This window comes from Microcaecilia unicolor, chromosome 4 (genome assembly GCF_901765095.1).
Source record: "Microcaecilia unicolor chromosome 4, aMicUni1.1, whole genome shotgun sequence".
NCBI lineage: Eukaryota > Metazoa > Chordata > Amphibia > Gymnophiona > Siphonopidae > Microcaecilia > Microcaecilia unicolor.
Window position 1 is genome coordinate 294,203,480 of NC_044034.1, and position 22,676 is coordinate 294,226,155.

At 43.0% G+C, this 22,676-nt stretch overlaps 1 protein-coding gene across 1 annotated transcript in view; it reads right to left on the reverse strand.

The window, feature by feature from the left end:
* LOC115469706 (melanin-concentrating hormone receptor 1-like) overlaps positions 1-22,676 on the reverse strand; it is a 55,792-nt gene that overhangs the window by 25,063 nt on the left and 8,053 nt on the right. The gene's annotated exons all lie outside the window — the stretch shown is intronic.

Consider the following 22,676-nt stretch of genomic DNA (forward strand, 5'->3'; position numbering starts at 1 on the left):
TTTGGCTTCTTCCAGGTGACATGGAGCTGCTTGCATAGAGGAAGAAGCCTTATTTTCTTCATTACACTAAAGTTCTGAGAACACTTCCTGATCATAGAGCTGAGTCAATAAGCTGAGAAGACTAGACTGGGCAAGGTGAATGTCACTACCAGTCAAGAAAAGAATCATCAGTCAGATGGACCACTGATGAAAGAGAGGATACAGGATCTTTGCTGAACAGCTGAGTTGCTGTCATCTTATGAGCAAAGAGCTGGCTTTCTTGATGCTACACAGACTCCAGCCTGAGGAAATTTCAACTCTGTTTTCCCATGGAATCAATCACTGGCAAAAAGGGCACCAGAACCCTCCTTGATGGGCACAAAACTCTGAATTCCATGGAGAACAAGATGAAAGGTTATCAAATTAGGTCATTAAATACTATTCTTACAACCACTGTTGAGACCATCCAGAAGGTCAGAACTCTGCCAAGTGGCATCAGTTCCAAATTGCGGGGGGCTGTTTATAATGAACTCCTTCTACTGGTGAGAGAGGAGAACTAAAGCCCAAGAGGATCATCAGGCTTCTACTGTTTAGACAGTTGGAGGCGTTACTTCTGGTTCATCAGTATAAATAATATAAAGACTGAGGGGTCCTTTTACTAAGGTGTGCTAATGAATTAGTGTGCGTTAAGTGCCATGCAGCTCGTATGTATAGAATGGGCTGCACAGCATTTAATGCACGCTAAATCCATTAGTGCACCTTAGTAAAAGAACTCCTAAGTCTGAGCACCTGCAGAATTGCATTGGTCGACCCCAATCAATATCTTTTTTATATATTTTTTTTATTTATACATTTCCAATATTACATTCATTTACCATAAATGCAATGAAATAGCTGGAACATAACATAAAAAGAAATACTTATTCCCTTAAACAAGGTTAGGAAAATTCACCTCTAACTTAGTCCACAATAATGAGACAAGATACAAGGAAATATCCAAAATCAAAGACTTATAAATCAAATCAATTAGAGCAGGGAGATGCCAACACTCGCAGCCAATTTGTCCAGCATATTTTTAACCTCTATGAGCATTCAGGGTGTAACGGTATCAGTTTATTACTGAAATATGTAGCATATTTGCTGGATATATATACAGCAATATATTTGTGTATCTTTTAAAAACACTGCAGCAGAGAAAATAGTCTCATTCCAAAAGCCCCCTTCCCTCTCCCTTTGGGGCCTCACCTTGCCTTTTCTCATTCCTCAAACAAAAGACTTAAGACTGCTTTAAAGTTTTAAATTGACTCTATTCCTCTGTCCTCCCACCTAACAAAAGATGGACTAAGGTGGGCACCTGAATAAAACAAAGGAAGCATAAACAGGACATTTGCTTGTCAAAGGTATACCTGCCCCTCCCATCAGCTTCCAGACATGTGCAGAAAGGAATGTGTATCTGCCCCAGAGACTGAACAGGACATCAAAAGACATTTGCCAGCAAAATCCAGACCGTGATGTCATAAGACATGAGACCAACTCAGGGGTCGTGTGCAGACATGAGACTACATTAACCATAATGCCTTGCAAAATATCCAAGACATGCACACACCATGCTTCTCTGCTAACATTATAAAAGGCCTGGAAACAGCCCAGCTCGCTCTCTTGGGACCTGCCTCTCTTGGGACCTGCCGCTCTTGGAACCTGCCTCTCTTGGGACCTGCTCCTCTGGAAACCTGCCTCTCTTGGAAACTGCTGCTCTCTTTGGGGTCCGCTCCGCTGAAGCCTTGTTCCTAAAACATGTGCTTACCTAATGCTGTTCATACTGTGTAACAAGGACTTGTGAGTAACAACTTTTGATCTACCTGCTATTTTGTTCTATTTTAAGCACAGATTACCTGTAAAAGATCTTGAAACCTACCTCTCGTGTGCAAGTGTATATTAAATCAATCTTTTTGAATCTAAAAATACGGTCTCTTTGTGTTCTGAATATATATATATTTAATTTATTTAATTTATTGCAATTATCACCTTTGGTGATTGGTGGAGAAATTAATATCCTAAAACTTATAAATACAGCGCTTGCTCTTAAATTATAAACAGTAGCGAGTTGCTCTCGAGCTAATTTTCCCCAAAATAACTCATTTCTTCCAACATATTAATTCGTGGCGAATGTGGGCAGAAAGTCTAACATATTAATTGCTGGAGAAGTGAATAGAATTTCTTGTAACATATTAATTGGTGGAGAATGTGGGTAAGGTATTCTGTGCAATTAGAATGAAATAGCAGTGTTCTTAAATTATATTTTTGTATTTTGCTGCTTTATAGAGAACTGAGTATCAGGTTTCATTAATTAAATTTCCGATTGATAAATTGATAAGGTTTTCAGGGCACTACTTGAGATGTTGCACGTAATGGACATTTGGTCCCTGCCAGCGTGCCAATACTTAAGTACTTACGCAATTATGTACCTTATGTACTGTATAACAAAAATTTTAGGCATGCTCTGGCATAAAATAAAAACTAATTTTGCAGATAATTCTGAGGAAGACATACACACAGAGAAACACACTATTCTAGGTGTACATAACCCCACTGTGCTTAAGCGATGCATAGAATCCTCGGGCCCCAATCCATGGACCCCTAGCGTAGTGGAGGACATTAGTAGCATCTCTGATATGGAGAGCAAATTCGAAAAATATTGCAATTTATATTCAATTAAGGAAGGGAGCAAGAGAATTTCCGCATGCACTTGGTTAATGTGGGCCATGTGTGAGAAAGCCTTAAAAGAGCATGCAGAATTGAACGATAAATTACTAGCTAAAGAGAAAGAATGCAAGCAGGTAGGCACAGAAAAGGATTTCTTGCTCACAATGAATAGGTGCTTAAATTATCAATTGGACTCTTCTAGGCAGCAGATAGAACATCAGCAAGCTCAGGAAAATCAAATGAAAAACCAAATTTTAGCTTTAGAAATGCAAGCAAATCAGGTCCCAGGCCTAAAACAACTAACCAGAGAGCTAATACTGCAGACGTCCCCTATAGGTGAGAATAACACTGAAAAAATACAGGATTCTCATGTGCAGATATCAGCTATCTCAGGCCTTCCATGTGCCCCTCCAAATACAGCCACAGCCATGCCTGTTTCAGCCGTGTTAAAAGTATCTGAGGCTAGACAGCTACCGGGGGGACTCATCCAGACGATCAGTTCCCAGCCCCTCTCACAGACAGATATAGAAGTGATAGCCAGACAAATAGGCAAGATAGACCCTGACAAGTTCCCCCAAGCTTGCGTGGCATTATGGAAATTAGAACAGGAAGGGAGGATTGATACAGAGGAATTAATTAAAGTGATCCGTCTCTGTATCAAACCTGAATTTGCAGAACAGATGGAGGGAGCTATTCAATTGGCAAGACAAAGGGGTTTCTCTTTGCTAAATTTGGCAATCGCTGCGAGTGTGTCCTTCGGCATGAGAACGTTCAAGATCTTAAATACATATGTCCAGCAGGGCAAAAATGAGGGTATTGAAGATTATGTAAGGAGGGCAATTATTTTACTAATTATGACAGGGGAAGTGGAAGGAAGAGATTCCAGAAGGCAGATCCCAGGAGATCTACTAGATGTAAAAGTAGATGATGAGAGGTTGAGAGAGATTTGTCAGGGCATGCATCCTACTATTGCAAGAGCTCTCTGTTCTTGGGCCCCAGGTGAGCCTGCCTCTGCTAGGGATTTGTGCTTGAAGGCCAAAAATGTACAAAGGTATCAGCCTTATACAGTACATCCAGTGGCGGCAGCTGTACCCACTTTATACCCTGATCTAGCTCCATACCAAGAGCAGGCCTCCCAGGCCCCCTCACGGCATCCAGCTCCCCAACCCAAGAATGCACCACCTGGGCTGCATTCTGACCGAAGCTCCCATAAAGGTAAACCTTTAAGAAAAAAATCCGCTCCTCTATATGTAGATAATGAAACTCGCAGGCAAGCGGTTAGCATTTTAAAAACTCATGGTGAGAACATGGCATACTGGGACCAACAACCTCTTGATGTTCTTACCGCGCGGGTGCTGCAGGTTCTCTCAGGAAACAGGGAAGAGCCCCCCTCTGAAAAGGAAGAAGCCATAGCCGCCTGTTTGTCACTAACACACATGGTAGCCCCATCGGCCCCTCCATTAGAAGCCTAGGATAAGGGGTCCGGCCTGAATCGGAGGGATGCACAGTGGACCCCACTCTGCAAACTGCAGTGGGACCCAGGGGGCAGACCTCTGATGTGGGTTGGACAAGGACACAGGAAAGTTTTGGCATTAGTGGACACTGGTGCCGCCGTAACACTCACTAGCTTTATACCTGCAGGATCACATCCCATAGGGCCAATAAATCTGTCCACCTTTGCAGGAGACACGAAAAGGGGGTACCAATATGGAGATGTACAGTTTAAAATAGGAGATGATACGTTTCATACCACAGTAGTGCAGTGCCCTGACACATCCACTGAAGTGATAATAGGCTCTGATTTTCTACACAAAAACAACATGGTAGTGGATCTATGTAATCAGATACTATGGAAATGCCCTCACTATGAGTGGCAGAAACAAATTGATCCGTATTATAAACCAAAGTGGCAGAAAATAGCAGGGATAATGCCAGAAGCAGAGCAGAGCAGGTGGAAAGAACTTTTCCCAGACCTCTGGACCACTAGTGCCACTGATTGTGGGAAAATAAAATCCTCTGTGAAAGTTAAGGGAGAATCTGTACCACCACAGAAACAGTATCCCTATCCTAGGGAAGCAATCCCTGCACTTCAGGGTGTTATATCAGATCTCATGAAACAGGGAGTAATTAGAGAAACCCAATCTCCTTTCAACTCAGCTCTTTGGCCTGTAAAGAAGGCTGATGGCATAAACTGGCGCCTCACAGTGGACTACCGAAAGATTAACAAAGGTACACAAACTATAGCCCCTATTGTTGCCTCTGCACTAGATATCTTAAGCTCCATCACCCCAGAGAGTAAGTGGTTTTCTGTAATAGACTTGGCAAACTGCTTCTTTGCTATTCAGCTTCATCCAGAAAGCCAAGACAGATTCGCATTTACATTTCAGGACAAGCAATACACATTCACCCGCCTTCCTCAAGGGTTTCATAATTCCCCTACCCTGTGCCACCTCCATGTTACACAGATGCTAGAAAAGTTGGGGGTCCAGGATAGAAAATATGTTCATTCATATGTAGATGACATTTTGATTGTGGGTTCTGACAGAGAGGAAGTTCAGGGTCGCACAGAAAGAGTCCTTGCTTTAATTCAGGAAACAGGTTTCAAGGTGAATCTGGGTAAAGCTCAATTGGTCCAACAGTTAGTTCAGTATCTAGGGACCATAGTGGGAAATGATGGGAGGCAAGCTGATACCCGTAAGGTACGTGCCTTGCTGGAAGCACCAGCTCCCCACGATGTCCATTCCTTGCGAGTCCTGTTAGGGGGGTTCAACTTCCTCCGCTCCTATATTTATCAGTACTCTGATATTGCAAGCCCCCTGTATAGGCTCCTGAAAAAGAAAAGTCACTGGGAATGGACTGAAGAGCATGAGAGAGCACTGTCTAGATTGAAAACTGCTGCAGCACAGGCTCCAGCACTAATATACCCAGACCCTGCTAAAAGCTTCACCATCAAGTTAGCCACAACTGAGACTGCTTTAGCTGCGGTCCTTCTCCAGCGTAATCAACAGGGAAAACTTTGCCCTGTGGCATATGAATCACGTAAACTGACTGATGTGGAGAGCAGGTACACTGAATGTGAAAGAGAATGTCTAGCTGCTGTTTGGGCAGTTCAGACATTCCAGCATCTCTGTGGAGAGGCCCAAATCTCTATTTGCTCAGGTTACATTCCCTCTCTGAATTTCTTGTAACAAGGGTAGAACCTCTTTCATCTTCCTTGAATATTATAAATTCCTGCAATTTCTTTGGATCAAAGAACACATAATTTATCGAATTTAAAGACACTAAACATCTACATGCAAATTTTAATATATATGTACCACCCAAAGCAAGTATTCTTGGTTTTAACCCCAAGAATTCACGTCTTCTTTTTTGTGTGTCTTTAGTTAAATCAGGAAATATTTGGACCTTGGCACCAAAGAACATTGCATTCATATGTCTGAAATATAATCGAAAGATATTATTTCTGTCTGGTTCCAGTGCAAAAGTTACCAGAAGAATTATTCGTTCTGTTACTACCTCTAAAAGAGCTCTCCAAAAATTCAGTTAGATTTAATTCAGGTTGAGGTTCCACTGTTGGAGTTCTAATTCCAGATATATATTGGGCTCTAACAATGGGTGGAAAACCCTCCATTGGAACTCCCAATATTTCTATAGCAGGAATCAGAGGTGATTTAGGAAAATTGAGAAATCTTAAATTATTTCTCCTCCCATGGTTATCTAAATATTCCAGCTTCCTAGCCAGAATATCCCTCTCCTTAATAACTGTCACTGCAAAACTCTGTAATTTTTTAAGTTCTCCTTCTAGTGATTCAGTTTTCCCCTCTTGTTCTTGAATTCTCCCAGACAGAGATTGTTGGGATTGTTTCAAATCAGAAACTTCTTCCTTAAATGAATTTGTTACCTGAAGAAGAGAAGAGTTCAGTCCCCGAATAGCATCCCACAGGGCATCCATGGTCACCACAGCAGGTTTTCTGTTTCCCCCTATTCCCATGGAGGCAGCTCCCAGATTATAGGGAGATGAGGACTTATTTGCCCGCATATCCCTTGTTGTCACCACTTCTGGGGTCGAGGTAGCGGTGGGTCCTCCTCCAGCTGCTTGCGAAATCAACTCCACTTTGGGTGACTCACAGCGCTTCTTCTCTGCCAGCACCGAACTGCTTCCAGGTCGTGGGGGAGCTGTGTTCGAGGGAGGACTTAACGAAGCCCCCTCTATGCTGTGATCCACCAATGATAGCGCGGATCCAATCAAAGCGGGTGTCGGCATTTCCAGCGTCTGAACACAGAACGTCTCCAGAGTTGTCTGTCGGAGAGTAGGGTTTTCTCCAGGGTTAGAGGAGGATTGTACCCTGGTTTTCCCTTTTCTTTTCCCCATGAAAAGTCCAGGGAAAAGCTCTGCTTCATCAGACGTGTTCATGGAGGGTCAGGAGCTCAGGTACGCACAACCGCTCTAGACGCCATCTTGTCCCTATTTTTGGTATTTAAGAATTTCCCAATCAATATCTATAAGCTGAATTCAGGGGACAGAAAGGCTTCAACTTTCTTTGTAAAAATCTAAATATTAACTTTTTGCCAAATGGCTAGTGGAAGACTATTCTGTAGTAATACAGTAACTACAAAAAAGGCCCAAGCAGTCCAAATGGGTATACCGTATGACCTGAACTAGCATGTTATCTCACACTTGACAGCAAATGTATAGCTGAAATATACCACATCAACCTATCCAGTGGATAAGGAAACCTGCTAGTTTTTAACACACAAAAGATAAGGATGAGGAGTTTGAATTGTATCTACTTGATTGCTAAAAGCCAATGTCACTCCCATTAGCCCCCTTCACTTGCTGGGGGTCTCCATGGTATTGCAGCACATATTCGTATTGCTAGACTATTCCATAGTAGGCAGCAGAGAGAAACATAAATTTAACATGTTCCTAAAGAACAGTATGTTAGTAAGATGAATACCCCCATTATATCCTGTGTTATTACATGGCAAGCGTAGCAGGGCACCAACTTGCCTCTTTTTACAGAAACAATCTGGAGCTTGCTCCTAATCTCTTTGGTGTGCTTAAAGAGATGAGATGCAATATGGGCATGCATGTCTATCATGGCATAAAGGTGTTCCCAATGGGAAAGACACGGGAACACCCGCCATTCACGAGAAGTTGTGCCTGGGGACCCACATAAAGAGAGCAAATGGCCTGAAGAATCTACCCTTGGAACCCAAACCAAGAAAGTGCTTCAAAGATATAAGGCCAGTGAACTTTATTGAATGCTTTCTTGGTGTCAAAGCTGACCACAAGGGCCGGGACCTCCTGAAGGTGACAATTGGTCATCATGAGGAGGACCTTGCAAACATTCATAACCAATTGGCGGGCTTGGAGAAACCCCACCTGCATCTCATCCACCAGCTGAGGTACTATCTCCCCCAGGTGGGGTGCCAAAATTATGTCAAAAAGTTTTAAATCAACATTTAAGAGGGAGATAGGTCTTTATGAATCTGCCAGGTCTCGGGGTTTGTTAAGTTTTGGGATGAAAGTAATTAACGCCGTATTGGCATGGAGGGGAAAGGTACCTGCTTCCACCACTACTAAAAAATACGATAATAGGGGCCCTAAGTTGTAATTGAAGGCTTTTGTACAATTCTCCTGAGAAGCTATCTGGCCCTGGGGTCAAATGATTCCGGAGAGATCTGATAGCATGCTGAAGCTCCTTGGCCTGAAGTGGTTTATTGAGAGACTGTAAGGCCTCTGGTGTCAAAGAGGGGAGAGAGGATGCCTATAAGATGTCAGCCATGGCATTAGAAGACGCTGGAGCCCTTGCAGCAAGCATATAGAGAGGTGAAGTGATCTAGGAAAATTTTGATTATCGCTCGTTGTTACCCGTGACATCTCCCACTAGATTCTGCAGTGCAGATATAGCCCTAGATCCTCCCCAGGTCGTCATTTCCCGATTTGTTGCTGTATTGGTAGGAACAAAATTTATGATATAGTAAGGAGTACATCATGTGTTCATGTATCAGGGTATTTAATGCAATTAGAGTGGAATAATAGGTATCTTTAGATGCCAAAGAAGGAGATGTACTGAACTGCTTTTTGGCTTAGTCAACTGCACTTCCCGTTGCAGAATGGTAATGACTCTTTTAGCATTACAGGTGCTAGTGAAAGCTATCACTTCACCACGTATGACTGCCTTGGCTGTGTTCCAAAACAAAAAGGGCTGATCTATGTGCTGAGCATTAGTGGCCATAAAGGCCTCCCATTATCCTGGAGGTATCTAAGAAAATCTGGGTCTTAAAAAAAAATTATTTAGGGAAAATCTGGATCTCTTGATAAGTAAGCATGGAAGCGCCAGCTCCCTGAGGGTTTATATTGAGCTGGACACATCCCCAGGGCCCACAACCGCTGCAAGCGCTGCAGGAGCACATAATCTAAGCGAGACAGCATGCCATGGATCCTGGAAACATGCATGTAATCCCACTCTCCTGGGTGAAAGAGCCACCATGTGTCCACTAGGTCTACTTCGTCAGCAAAGAACAAGAGAACTCCCTCAACCGGACCCCTAGCACCCCCATTGAAAGAGTATCCCAAGCGATCTAGCATGCTGTCCATGACTAGGTTGGTATCCCCCACTATGATAAAATATTTTTGATGGTAGGTGAGCAATTTGCACAGTAAGGATGGGTAGATTGTTTATCAAAGTGGTTGGGACCATAGAGTACTAAGAGGTAGAGTCCCGATCTTGTACCCAGACCTTCAACAATAGATAATCTGGAAAGATATGAATTGCTTGACTCTCGTAGTGAATACCAAAATGATATAGGAAAAAATTGTCTTGAAAAAGACCTTTGGTAACACATATGTAAGCGCAGCAATGCTCTCTGGAGGTTTATGGAGTACCGTCTAAAAAACAGTCTAAAAACTAGACTGTTTTTGTCATATTTGGACCATCAGATGTGTTTCTCTCATGAGATAAAGTATTGAGACTCCTGAAGCAGGCCTATTGGCCAAAACACAGTACTGTATCAAGCTTCAATTATCAGCAAACTGTATTTTTGAACTTCTGAAGTCCTCTTGGTTTGTCCTTTGGAAACCATAGTCTATCTCCTACTGTCCTCTACCTCTTACAACTCAAATGCAGATGCCAGGAAAAATCTGCACTAAGCACTATTTCATAAAGGGTGCTCTGGGCCTAGTGCCCTTTATAGAATAGCGCTCAGGGTGTTAGTTTAGTTTAGTTTATTAGCACTTGCTATACCGCCTTTGCCAACTTAGCAGATCAAAGCGGCTAACTTTGGGTGTGAGGATTTATGCCTGCAGAAACCTGCTATAAATCCTGGTGCATAAATTGGGCATGTAACCCCAGTATTCTATAACACTGTTCCTAAATTCTGGGAATGCCCCTGTCCAGCCCATGCCCCTCCTTTGCCCACGCCTCCTTTTGGATTGTACGAGAGACAATTTAGGCTTGCTGTTTTATAGAATAGAGAGATGCACATGAAAATCGAACGTAGTGCCAATTAACATCAGTAATTGATTGTTGACACCTTGTTAGCTCATTAATTGGTGCACACTTTAGCCCTGCACACCCAGATTTGGGCATCCAACTGTGGGTGACCTATATAAAATCTGGGGAAATATGTGCCATTCTGGGTCAGAACAAAGGTCCATAAAGTGGAGGAGTAGCCTAATGATTAGCGTACCAGTCTTGACATCCAGAGGTGGTTGGTTCAAAACCCAGTGCTGTTCCTTGTGATCTTGGACCAGTCACTTAACCCTCCATTGTCTCAGGTACAAAATTAAATTATGAGCCCTCCAGGGACAGGGAAATACCCAGTATACCTGAATGTAACTCACCTTGAGCTACTACTGAAAAAGGTGTGAGCAAAATCCAAACGTGAGTTACTAGGAAATACCTGGCAGATCCCAAACAATAGATCCTGTGCAGAAGGAATGGATCCTCAGGAGCTTAGTCAAGATCGGGAGGCAGGGCTGGTGGTTGGGAGGCGGGGATAGTGCTGGGCAGACTTATACGGTCTGTGCCAGAGCCGGTGGTGGGAAGCGGGACTGGTGGTTGGGAGGCAGGGATAGTGCTGGGCAGACTTATACGGTCTGTGCCCTGAAGAACACAGGTACAAATCAAAGTAGTGTATATACAAAATTTAGCACATATGAGTTATCTTGTTGGGCAGACTGGATGGACCGTGCAGGTCTTTTTCTGCCTTCATCTACTATGTTATTATATTACTATGTTAGATCCATTCTTTGTTGCTCAATACCCCCCCTCCCCTCCTGAGATAAATGATGGCTTTTCTGAAGTCTAAGTGGCTAATAATGGCTTATAAGAAGTTCCCCTGGTAACTTGTCTAAACTCCTTTTAAGCCCAGCTATAATAGATACCTTGACAGCATCACTGGTAATAAATTCCACAGCTTGATTGAGTGATAAGTGAAAACATTCTTTCTCCAATTTGTTTGTATTAATAGTAGTAATAAAAATGTGTTAATAGTAGTAATAAAATTCTACTGCTTTGTCACTCTCTTATCTGCCATACATCTCTCTGTGTCTCTCATCCACCAAGCTATCCCTGTTTCTCACCTAACCTTTGTGTTTCACTTTATATTCTGATATTTGTCATTTGCTTATTTCCGATCTGAAGGAGAAGGGTTACCTTTGAAAGCTAATAAAAAGATGTATTGTTAGTCCAATAAAAAAGGTATCATCTTATTTTCTTTTCTGTGTTTTGATTTATTTCTATTTATTACCTTTGAAAGTGGACTAACACGGCTACCACACCACTTTACTTCAATTTGTTTTAAATCTGCTACCTGTCAGTTTCATCGAATGTCCTCTTGTTTTTGTGTTGGCTGAAAAGTTCCCTGTTTAACCATTCTACAGTTATTTAAATCTATATCATATCTCCCTCTGTCATCTTTTCTCCAAACCGAAGACATCTAACCTGTTTAGCCTTTATTCATAAGGGAGCTGTTACATCACCTTTAGCATTTTGGTTATCCTGCAGCATTGCATTAGGTAAGGAAAACGGGATGGTAGCAGAAATCATTTGCTATTGGTTTGTGTTCCTGTGAGTGTAGTGTTACTGTTTGAAGGACAGAAACTACAGAGAATACAGTATATTTAGGGGATGAGATGAGATACAGCCTGCTAGAAAGATTGTTTGTTTGGAATGGGATGGGGAGGGGGGGGGGGGGTGCCTGAGAAGGTAACATAAATTAAATGTCTGTGTGAGAGTACAAGAAAGTTAATTTTATTGTCTTGATGCATAAAAAAACATTTAGGGAGATGATAAGAAATGGGAGAGGGAGAGATCACAAATCTCCCTCCCCTACTTCTGTTCTCTAGCCTCCTTCTCTATTCCCTTCCTCCCTTCCCCTTTATACCCACCGAAACCTGTTGTAAATCCCCTTGCCTAAATTAGGTGTGGATCAGGCTTATTCTGTAACTGTGCATACAAATTCTTGGAATGTCAATGACCTGCCCCTGCCCCTGCAATGACCACGCTCCCTTTTCAGATCCACACACAAGAACTTTCAAGCACATTTTTATAGAATAGCGCCTAGCAATATGTGAGAATAAATTCTAATTATTGGCAATTAGCACCAATAATTGATAGTGCCCAATTAGTGCCAATTATTGGTTCATTACTCAAACTGCACACACAAACTGGGTGCGCATCCAAATTTGCATGCACAATTTTGTGCGCTATATATAGAATCCAGGGGAGGACACTAAGGAAGTCTACTGCACTACATTTAACTTTCAAAAGGGAAACTATAATAAAAAGAAGGAAAATGTTAGAAAAAATAAAAAGGAGCAGCTGCAATGGTTAAATCAGATATGGATGTTTAAAAATATCATCTTGGAAGCCCAGACCAGATGTATTCCACACATTACTTAAGGCCAAATGACTGAGGTGAAAGGCTATTTTAGCTACAAGAACATTTCTTTAAAAATGGAAAGGGATCCAAATGATGAAAATAGGAAACAGCATAAGCACTGGCAAGTTAGATGTAAAACACTGATGAGACAAGAAAAAAAGAGAACATGAAAAGAAGCTTGCTATGGAAACAGAAATTTAAAATAAAACCTTTTTCAGCTACATTCAAAGCATGAAGCCTGTGAGGGAGTCAACTGGACCATTTGATGATCGAGGTGTAAAAGAGGCACTCAGAAAGGACAAGACTATATTGAGAGCCTAAATGAAGATATAAAGGGAGATACTCATGCCAAATGTGGTATTTAAAGGTGATATTTTGGAGGAAATAAAATTTTAGTGAGCCTGAACGATGTATTAGTGCAAACTGACAAACTAAAGAGAAGCAAATGACTTGAACTAGATGGTATATACTTCAGAGTACTAACAGAACTAAAAAATGTACCTTTTCTATCTTTTTTGAGTTGCAATAACCAGAACTGCATACAGCATTCTGTTTTATTCTTCATTCCTTTGTTAATAATTCCTAATATTCCATTTGCTTTCTTGGCTAGTGCTGCACGCTGAGCAGAGATTTCAATGAATCATTCATGATGATGCCTAGATCAGTGGTTCTCCAACCTGAACCTGTAGTTACCCCAGCCAGTCAGGTTTTGGGGATATCCACAATGAATATTCATGAGAGATCTACACACTGTGGATGCAGTGCATGCAAATATCTTTCATTTAGCCCTATTCTGTTTTGTGTCTTTTAATCAGTTCCTAATCCACAATAGGACATTGCCTCCTCAAAAACTTTCTGAAACCCATATACACTAAGGCGCTCATTTTCATAGGACATGGACATTTTAAAAAGGCGGAAAAAATGTAATCTGCCAAAAATGTCCGAATAATGATTTTGGAAAGGCAGAAATAGGATGTTTTACACTGCAGTGCATCCAAATAGCAAGAGGGCAGCTGGAGATGTGTTGCGGGTGGGACTAGGGCAGGACCAAAATTAGGATGTCCACCAGCAATAATAGAACAGGAAGAAAAGTCCAAGGGGAAAATAAAGGCATTTTCTCTAGACCTGTTTCAATCACATCCAAGTAGCAAAGATGTGCTCTGAATAACCAGCTGACCAATGGAGGGATTAAGGCTTGACCCAGGGATGTGCTGGTAAATTTTTAACAATGGGCTCTCTTTTCCACACTGCCTCCCATATCAATTTGTTTTTTAATAAGCTTCTATCTGAGCTGCTTCAGTCGCTGGACACAAAGTTCTATATCTATGATAACAGCGTGCAACTACTTGTATCCATTCAACAGTAGTGGGATTTGAACCAGCCACCTCTGGATGTCAACACTGGTGCTCTAACCACTAGGCCACTGCTCCATAAGAGAAATTTGCAACCCCGTAGTTGGATTTCTAGTCCATCGCCTTAACCACTCGTCTATGATAGGCCGATACTCAAGCAAACCCACCTAACACATAAGAAAATCACAGCATGGCAGTGTGTCCGATTCAAAGGGCCATGCCACCTAATTTCTTAGGCTGACTGATAAAAATTACAAAAGGGAGATGGGGGGGGGGGGGGGGGGGGCAATAGCACAGAAACACACTCATACACTAGGAGAGATATGAGAGGATATACTGGACAGAGGAATACCCATCAGACTTCAGAACCCTGACAGGCCTGCAAAGACTCCATAGCCCATGTAAAGTCAAACGGAAGGATCCATCGACTACGGTTAAGATATTGGGCCTAGAACAGAGTCTACGGAAAAGCAGACAGACTATGTCATAGGTGCCAGGAATAAGAGCATGATCTTGCCATACTGGGCTAGACCGCAGTTCATCGGACCCAGTATCCTGTTTCCCTTAGTAGCCAATTAGTCACAGCTATCTGGCAAGCTCCCAAAAGAGCAAAATGTATGTTATGCAACTTATTCTAGGTATAAGCAGTGAATTCTCTCCAAGTCAATCCTAATAATGCTTATGGACTTTCATTTGGAACCTGTCCACACCTTTCCATAACCCTACCAAGCAACTGCCCTTATCTAAAAAAAACACCCGTCAAGGGGAGTCAAGACTATGTTAGGGCAAGATATAATTCGCTGCTTAGAAGTGAAGAATTCTGTTCCCCAGATGGTCGCAATAATCCCGCATTAATTCAGATATATCATTGGACACATCGGCTTGGAACATGGTAGTGAATATTATTGTGCCCATGGAACATACTCGTACTTGCCGAGGCTCAGGCTCACATGCAACCTTGTCTAGAGACTCGTATCGGGATGAATCCTGCCAGATAATGGAATGCAGCAGGACAGCCCTCTTGAGATAGCCCGGGACGGATCCACTACATAGGGAATAAGCTTTGTAGAGCATCCCGGGATCTGTGATCTAAAACTGGGTCCCAACAGTTCCATGAAGTGCTCCAACTGCAATATTCAATAGTCACAAACCCAACTTTGGAATAATAAAAGGGGGTGTGCCATCCCCTCTTGATCTGCCTGGCAGTTAACTACCAATCCCAGGTGACAAAATCTGTAGGGAGATTAAGGTGTCCAAAATGCTCTGAGGAAACTGCTCGAGCACACCCACCCGCAAAACCATGGATTGTGGGTAGGATTTGAACACCTGGGGGTGGCGCCCTCGGTATGACGTACACCCATGTCATATGGGTAACCATAAGTGTAAAGTTGTGTTCCTTACCTTTGTACCGTAAAGTCTTGTGTGGAAAAATGAAGAACCTCCTGTATGAAGAAATGTAATCGGACAATACTAATGTAACAAACCCATTCCCAAGTGGTTTCCATGTCACTTCGGAAACCAGTGGTGGAAGGAGACGAGTCCCTAATGAAAATGGGGTAACAGTGGTGTGAATGAGAATCTGCTATCTGGTCCTACCATTAAGAACATAAGAATAGCCATACTGGGTTACACCAATGGTCCATGTAACCCAGTATCCTGTTTCCAACAGTGGCCAAGCCTGGTGCTGGCAGAAACCCCATTAGTAGCAACATTCATGCTACTAATTCCAGGGCAAGCAGTAGCTTCCCCCTGTTTGTCTCAATAGCAGACTATGGACTCTTTCTGAAGAAACTTGTCCAAATCTTTATGTATTTATCCAGGGTCCAGTATACTGTCAACCCAGCTATGGTCTCTCTTCTGAAATCACTCCAGGCTGGTGTGGCTCAACAAATCACAGTGGGACTTGTGTCTCATAGCTAGCACCCTGGTTTTTTTTTTTTACTAAACCAGAATGCACATATTACACACAGATCAGTCACACCATTGAGTGGTTCAGAGGCACAGTGCTATTTCATTTTATTCTTTTTTCATATCCTAGCCATTCCATCCTGACACACTGTTCGCCTTTGACTGCCATTGCAACTGTGCAAAGCCTTCAAGATGTTGTCCCAGATAATACCTAAATCCTCTCTGACTCCTAGTGGAGACAACTGGATTTTGTGATCTCGTTGTGTGCAATTCACACAGGACCACCAAGAGGCTGTGCAAATCCAGAAAACTCTGCACCCACAGCCCCATAGGTGGTATTGCCTGACTGCAGTGCAGGGAATGAGCTCACCCAGCTCCCTGAGGGCAGTCCATGGTCATTCAAGGCTTTCTGCCAACCCCATCCTCCCAAGGTAGGACCCACCACACCAGTCTCAGTGGGTATAATCATGGACCACAGACTGAAATTACTAAGAGATGGAGGTTGAAAACCAGAGGGCTCTCTCACTCCCCACTGTCCTGAGTCAGCTCTCATACCCTGGACAGTGTTACAGCTGCAGTTTAAGTTCTTCCTAAACACCAGTAGTGAGCGAGGGAGGGAGGTATTGAGGGATGGCTGGGACCCGAGATTTCTTTATCGGCCTTAGACCAAACAGTAAGTGAAACACAGGGAAAACATCGAGTCAACCCACACTTCATGCCCGGCCCAACACGGGAAGCTTAGTATAGGCAGGTGAGCAACAGCATTGGCAGACTATAGCAGGGCAACTACCTGGAGCCATGATCAAGGGAAGGGATAGGGCCCGGGCATGGGTGCCACCCTGAAATGGAGGAATCTCTGGCGGTATACAGGCCTGGAAGAGAAACCCAGCCAAACCCACTCAGAAGGCACTATGAAAGTTGTCCAGACCACTCTGCCTGGATGTCGCGCTCCACCCTGGGTGCACAAGGGTCCAGGCATCCCCTCTGAGGTAGACTCTGACAAAAAAGAAAAGCACCGAAGAAGAGGCCGGGCCTTCCGGCTCCATTGCATGGTATAGCCCATAAGGGAGAGGCTTTGGGGGGATTATCTCATAATTCTTCCCAATGGTGCTGCATGGAGCACTCGACTTCCCCTCTCCTTTTTTTTTTAAACAAAGGCAAACCTTGAAAGGATTGCCACGGGCAAGCAGAGAGCTCTCTCACAACCTCTTTCAGCAAGACCTCGTGGGCAAAAGAGGGATCATCTACTGAACTTGCAGCACTGCAAATATTCTAGAACCTCAGTATATCTCCAGCTGGAAAAAGAGAACAAGCAGGACTTCTTCAGATTTCTATGCTTCCTTCACAACTAAGGACTACATTTTCAGGTCTTCAGCTTACCACTGGAGTGAACAAATGAGTCCAGAAGGGAGAGAGGGGATTTCCAAGGCCCACAACCACCAAAAAGACCTAAGCAGATGAAAGGAAGATGACAGATGAAGTAAAAGGGTCCCTGATTCACAAGTAGACCTTCAGCTTCATCTGCTATCAACCTCCTGCTGATTATCCTGCCAAACTGAAGTAAAACTATCAGCTCTCATTTCCTAATGAGAAAGACTCCTTGTTATTTGCCAGAAATGTGTTATTGTTTGCCCACTGTCTCAATCCTTAAAGCTCTCATATGAAATTTTACAGGAGACCATGCCAGCAGCACTACCCCCCTTTTTTTTTTAAGCCTCACAGACATTGGCATATGTATCCAATCCAAGATCTCCAATCTAGAAACTCATGTGGAACAGTTCTGGCTTTAGAAGAGTTCCATGCTTGATTTTAAAAAAGTCCCTTTTGTGGGCTTCATAAAGGTCTGCAAGGTCCCTTTCCTACTCTATTTGTACATCTTGTGTAAATTATTTAGCGTGATTTTTCTACATGTTTCATAGGGGTATGTGAAAATAGGAAATGTACTGTGGAGGGCTGGCCTGGTGTCTCAGTAACAGTGCTGTACACTGCTGTGCAGAGAGACATAAGTTTGATTATCTGCTCTGATCTTCTGCTCCCCAGGTCAGTCAGGGCAGATGAGGGTGCAGCTGCAGCGCTCAGGCTCCTAGGGAGGAGGGAGATTTAATCATTGTGCAACAGCAACCCTAGTGGCTGTATTTAGCATCCATGTTGGCAGGCTTCCAGGGGGAGCTGTTATTTGTAGCCCCAACAGCTGGGCTCAGTTGGAAGAGAGACACATTTCTATAAGAGGAAAAGAACCCTAGGCAGTTGTGAATGAAGGTTCTTGGCTCCATTGCCCAACAGAGGCTGTTTTTCATTGAGCTAATTATACATGGGATGAGGAAGAAACAGCCTGGACAAGAAGGAAATCCATTGTATATAGGTGAAATTTTCAGGACCACATATGTGTGCATGTGGCTGTTCATATCCATGAACTTCTGCTTGGACTTAGCCTTTGATCCTTTTCCTTGTGAGCTCCTGAAGTCATGCATGAATTTGTTGTTTAATAATGATGTCATAAGCTGAAAGGAAATGTTGAACAATTCAACACAATGGGCCTGATCCATCAGACACATGGCAGAGTTGCACAGGCAACCTGAAGCTCCCATATTTGCACCTTCACTGGAGAGAATGGTGTATAACTTTTCATTGGAAGGGGAAGGAAGTGGCTACATATCAGAACAGGGAATGGTAATTTTAATGCAGAAATGTGAAGCTGTTCCTCCAGAAGCTGTACATCTGCATCTCCTTATTTTCTAGTGTACAATCCTTTAGTGATATCTTTCCCATGCCCTCATCTCTCTCACAACATCATTATGACGGTGATTGGCTGTTCAGTTGCTATGCTGAAATTGCTGCTGGCATCAGAATGAATGCAGCACTGAGGCTGCTTGGAGCTTCTGATGGGCTCTAAAATTGTTAAATAATAATCCCCTGTTTTCCTAAGCCCTGAATATAATGCAGTTTTTAAAATCTGGCAACCAGCACTCACAATAGGTACTGTATCGAGAGACTCATTCCCAGGTTTCTGCCTGTATGAAACAGACTGTAGTCTTGAAATGAGCTCCCTCTAGTGGCGAGAAATAGCAGCTATGACTGAGGAAAGAACAGAGTGACTTATGCAATCTGTCCAATGAGAGAGTTTTGATTTGGGTTGAACCTTAGACCATAGGATCTGTTGAGTCTCTCTTCCCACACAAGCACTCTCTAAGATTACAAACTTCCTCTGCTCTCTGCCTCTCCAACCAAAAACTACAGTAGTGCAGACTTCAGCCCCTTCCAGCATATTAACAGAGACACCAAGTTGCACAGTTTCAGGAGGAAGACTTTGTAATCAGTCCTAGTTTTAAATGGACATCCAAAAAGCAGTGCAGTATATATATATATATTGGAGTCCTTGAAATCACTGCTGCAAGTTCCATAATGCATCAGGATAGGTTGCCTTGAATCCATGACTGACTTAAATCTCCCTCTTGGAACTGGGTAACTTAGCATCTCTATATTGAAGAGGGAGGCAAAAGGCAACTACACCCCCTTCTCAGTCTTCTTATATACATGTACCATCCACAGATACTCCCATACATATGAAAAAGATATTGATTTGTATGCAAACAAACAAACAAACAAACAAACAAAAGAAGAAGTGGAACTGTAGAATTTCAAGTTTATTGAGGGTTTGCTATCCCACCCATTGTGGGTTACATCTAGGCGGTTTACAGACTAAAGCTAGAAAGAGAGATGTGGGGGAGATGAGACATGACTAGAAGGATTGCTGGTGGAACTGCAATGTAATAGGATAGCATGGAGGTGGGAAGAGCAGGAGGGGGGAATTGTTCAGAACCACTTCTGGGAGGAGGAAGGCATCAGGAGTATACAGCTTGAAGAGGAAAGTTCTTAGGTTGGTTTTAAAATTCTGGAGTGGCTCTTGTTCACGGAGGGTGGAGGAGACAGTCCAGGGCTGGGTGTGAATGGTGTGAAGAGACTATCTTAGACTAGAGCAGGGGTTCTCAACCCAGTCCTTGGCACACACTTAGCCAGTCAATAATAAGTATGCATGAGATAAATGTGCATGCACTGCCTCTATTGTATGCAAATCTGCCTAATGCATATTCATTGTGGATATCCTGAAAACCAAAATGTCTAGGCTTGTCCCAAGGACTGGGTTGAAAACCCCTGGACTAGAGCAGTGGTTCCCAAACCTGCCCTGGGGAAACCCAAGCTAGTCAGGTTTTCAGGATATCTGCAATGAATATTCATGATTTACATGCAATGGAGACGTGCATCTAACTCATTCATTATGGATATCCTGAAAATCTGACAGGTATGAACTGTACACAAGCACTCTCACATACACAAACATACTCCTCACACTGAACAAAAGAGGGTTTGGATTAAGCAGTAAAATGGCCCTATCTCTTCTAGGCTCCCCTCTTCTCTGAACATTCCTGTAGGCTGCCAGGAAAGAAATGGCTGGAGCAGAACAGCCCTGGTTTGAAAAGAAATGCTGGAACTGAGTTCTAGGCTATTCCCCAGAAATTAAGGATTAGCCTAGTTGTTAGACCTGCAGGCTCAGAACTAAGGAAGCCCCCACAGTTCAAATTCTGCTTCCCCCTTGGACATTCCTTTTAATACCTAGTAACGGCAGAAAATATGTAAGTGATGTTTTTAATTTTTATTATATATATTACATTGTGTTATTTTTACTGTTGTTAATTGCACTTATGTAACCTGCATTTGCTAATTGTAACTCGCCTCAGGCTTATTAGTGAGATGTTCTCAAGTAAACTAAAGTTTTGACTTTGGGCAAGTCATTTCACCCTCCATTGCCTCAAGTACAACTTAGAAGCCCTTTTACTAAAGCTTAGCGTATGCTAACGGTCATTAACGCATGCTAAATGCTGCATGCCCTATTTTATACCTATTGGCCACGTGGCACTTAGCATATGCTAAACTTTAGTAAAAGGGTCTTGTAGATTGTAAGCCTTCTTTGGCACAGACCTACCAAACTGATCTGCATCCTGCCTTGAGCTCAGATTTAGAAAGGAGAGTAACTACATTTAAAAATAAAAAATCTAGTACTATGCAAGGTGTCCATAGCATCTCTAATCCTCAGGATTACAAATTCATCTCAGATTGAACAAACAGATTGATCCAGTTCTGTTTTTTTGCCATATTGGATTAATGGCCACTTCAATAGCCTCTGACCAATAAAAGAGGACTTCTAGCAGTCTGCCACTGCACCCACTAAGCAAAGTACTATGCCCACCTGACAAACTCTCTTACTTCCTGTCCTTGCTGTCTCTTTGCAGTCCTATGGCTTACTTCCATGACAAAGTTCACAAAATTAACCATGAGTTCTCCATCAGGTTGCCTTCATCCCTTCTCCTACTGTATTCCACACTCTTTCTTTGACCACTGTCACCAATCTTTTCCTTGTCTAAAATCCCAGATGAAAAAACTGTCCATTTCCTCTCCTCCTCCAAACTCACTACCTATTCTTCTGAGCCCATTTCCACCAAGTTCCTCAGTTCTCTTTCCCATTTCATTCTGCTATCATCCTTTCCATCTGTCATATTTTCAGTTCACATGTATAATGCCGGACAACTATTGTGCTGGAAGGCAGAACACATATTCTAAAACAAAAAAATCTTTGCACCTTAAAGGGCATTAAACAAAACCATCATCGTTCCATAAATACAATTTATATTTTTAACAATTAGGTATAGTGCTCATAACGTAGTACATAAGTCTGCCACAGTGTTGTTTGAGTCTCCAATTTTTATGGGTCTCCTGATGCAGCATAATGCGAAGCATGATACGTGTCGGGACTTGATTTGCATGGATGTAGAAGCACTTTCGAGGTAAGTACTGCAAATTTATATACTGAAGTATTTTTAAGGTTCACTAAAGACACATGGAGGGGCATAATCGAACGCGAACACCCATCTTCATGGGCGTCTATGTCCAAGAACGGGTACATGAAGGAGTGGGAAGACTGTATTTTCGAAAAAAAATGGGCGTCCATCTTCCATTTCGAAAATACGGTTTGTACGGACCAAAATGCCATGGATTTAGTCGTTTCCGAGCTGGGCATTTGTTTGTTTTAGCGATAATGGAAACTAAAAACGCCCAGCTCAAAAACATCCCAATCCAAGCCATTTGGTCGTGGGAGGGGCCAGGATTCGTAGTACACTTGCTCCCCTGACATGCCAGGACACCAACTGGACACCCTAGAGGTCAGTGCGGTGGACTTCAGACAATGCTCCCACATGCATAGGTCCCTTACCACGGGAGCTGAGCCCCCAACCCCCCTCCCCCAAAACCCATTACCCACAAATGTACAATACTACCATAGCTCTTAGGGGTGAAGGGGGCACCTACATGTGGGTACAGTGGGTTTTGGAGGCCTCCCATTTACCAGCACAAGTGTTACAGGTAGGGAGGATGGGCCTGGGTCCGCCTGCCTGAAGTGCACTGCGGTACCCACTAAAAGTGCTCCAGGGACCTGCATACAGGCAGGCCTCTAGGACTTGTTGCTGCTGTATAACCTTGGCACACCAGTTGACACCTGAAGACTAATGTCTGCGAAAACGTCCTTTATTGGAATGAGCACGTTTACTCACAGTTAACTGCAGATCAGAGGTTGTGCCCCACTGTCAAAGAGTCTCCCTGGTACTGAGATTAGCAGTTGGTCAGAGCTGGCAGAATGCTGTACAATGCTCTCTTTCAGCAACATTCAAGGTAAGAACTAAGTTCTGTAACATGGCTAACACATGAAAGGGAACTAAAAGTGGCTTACAAAAATGGCCACTACCTCATGGACTACCGGAAACAAAACAGGGCACACTGACCCAGTAAGCAGAG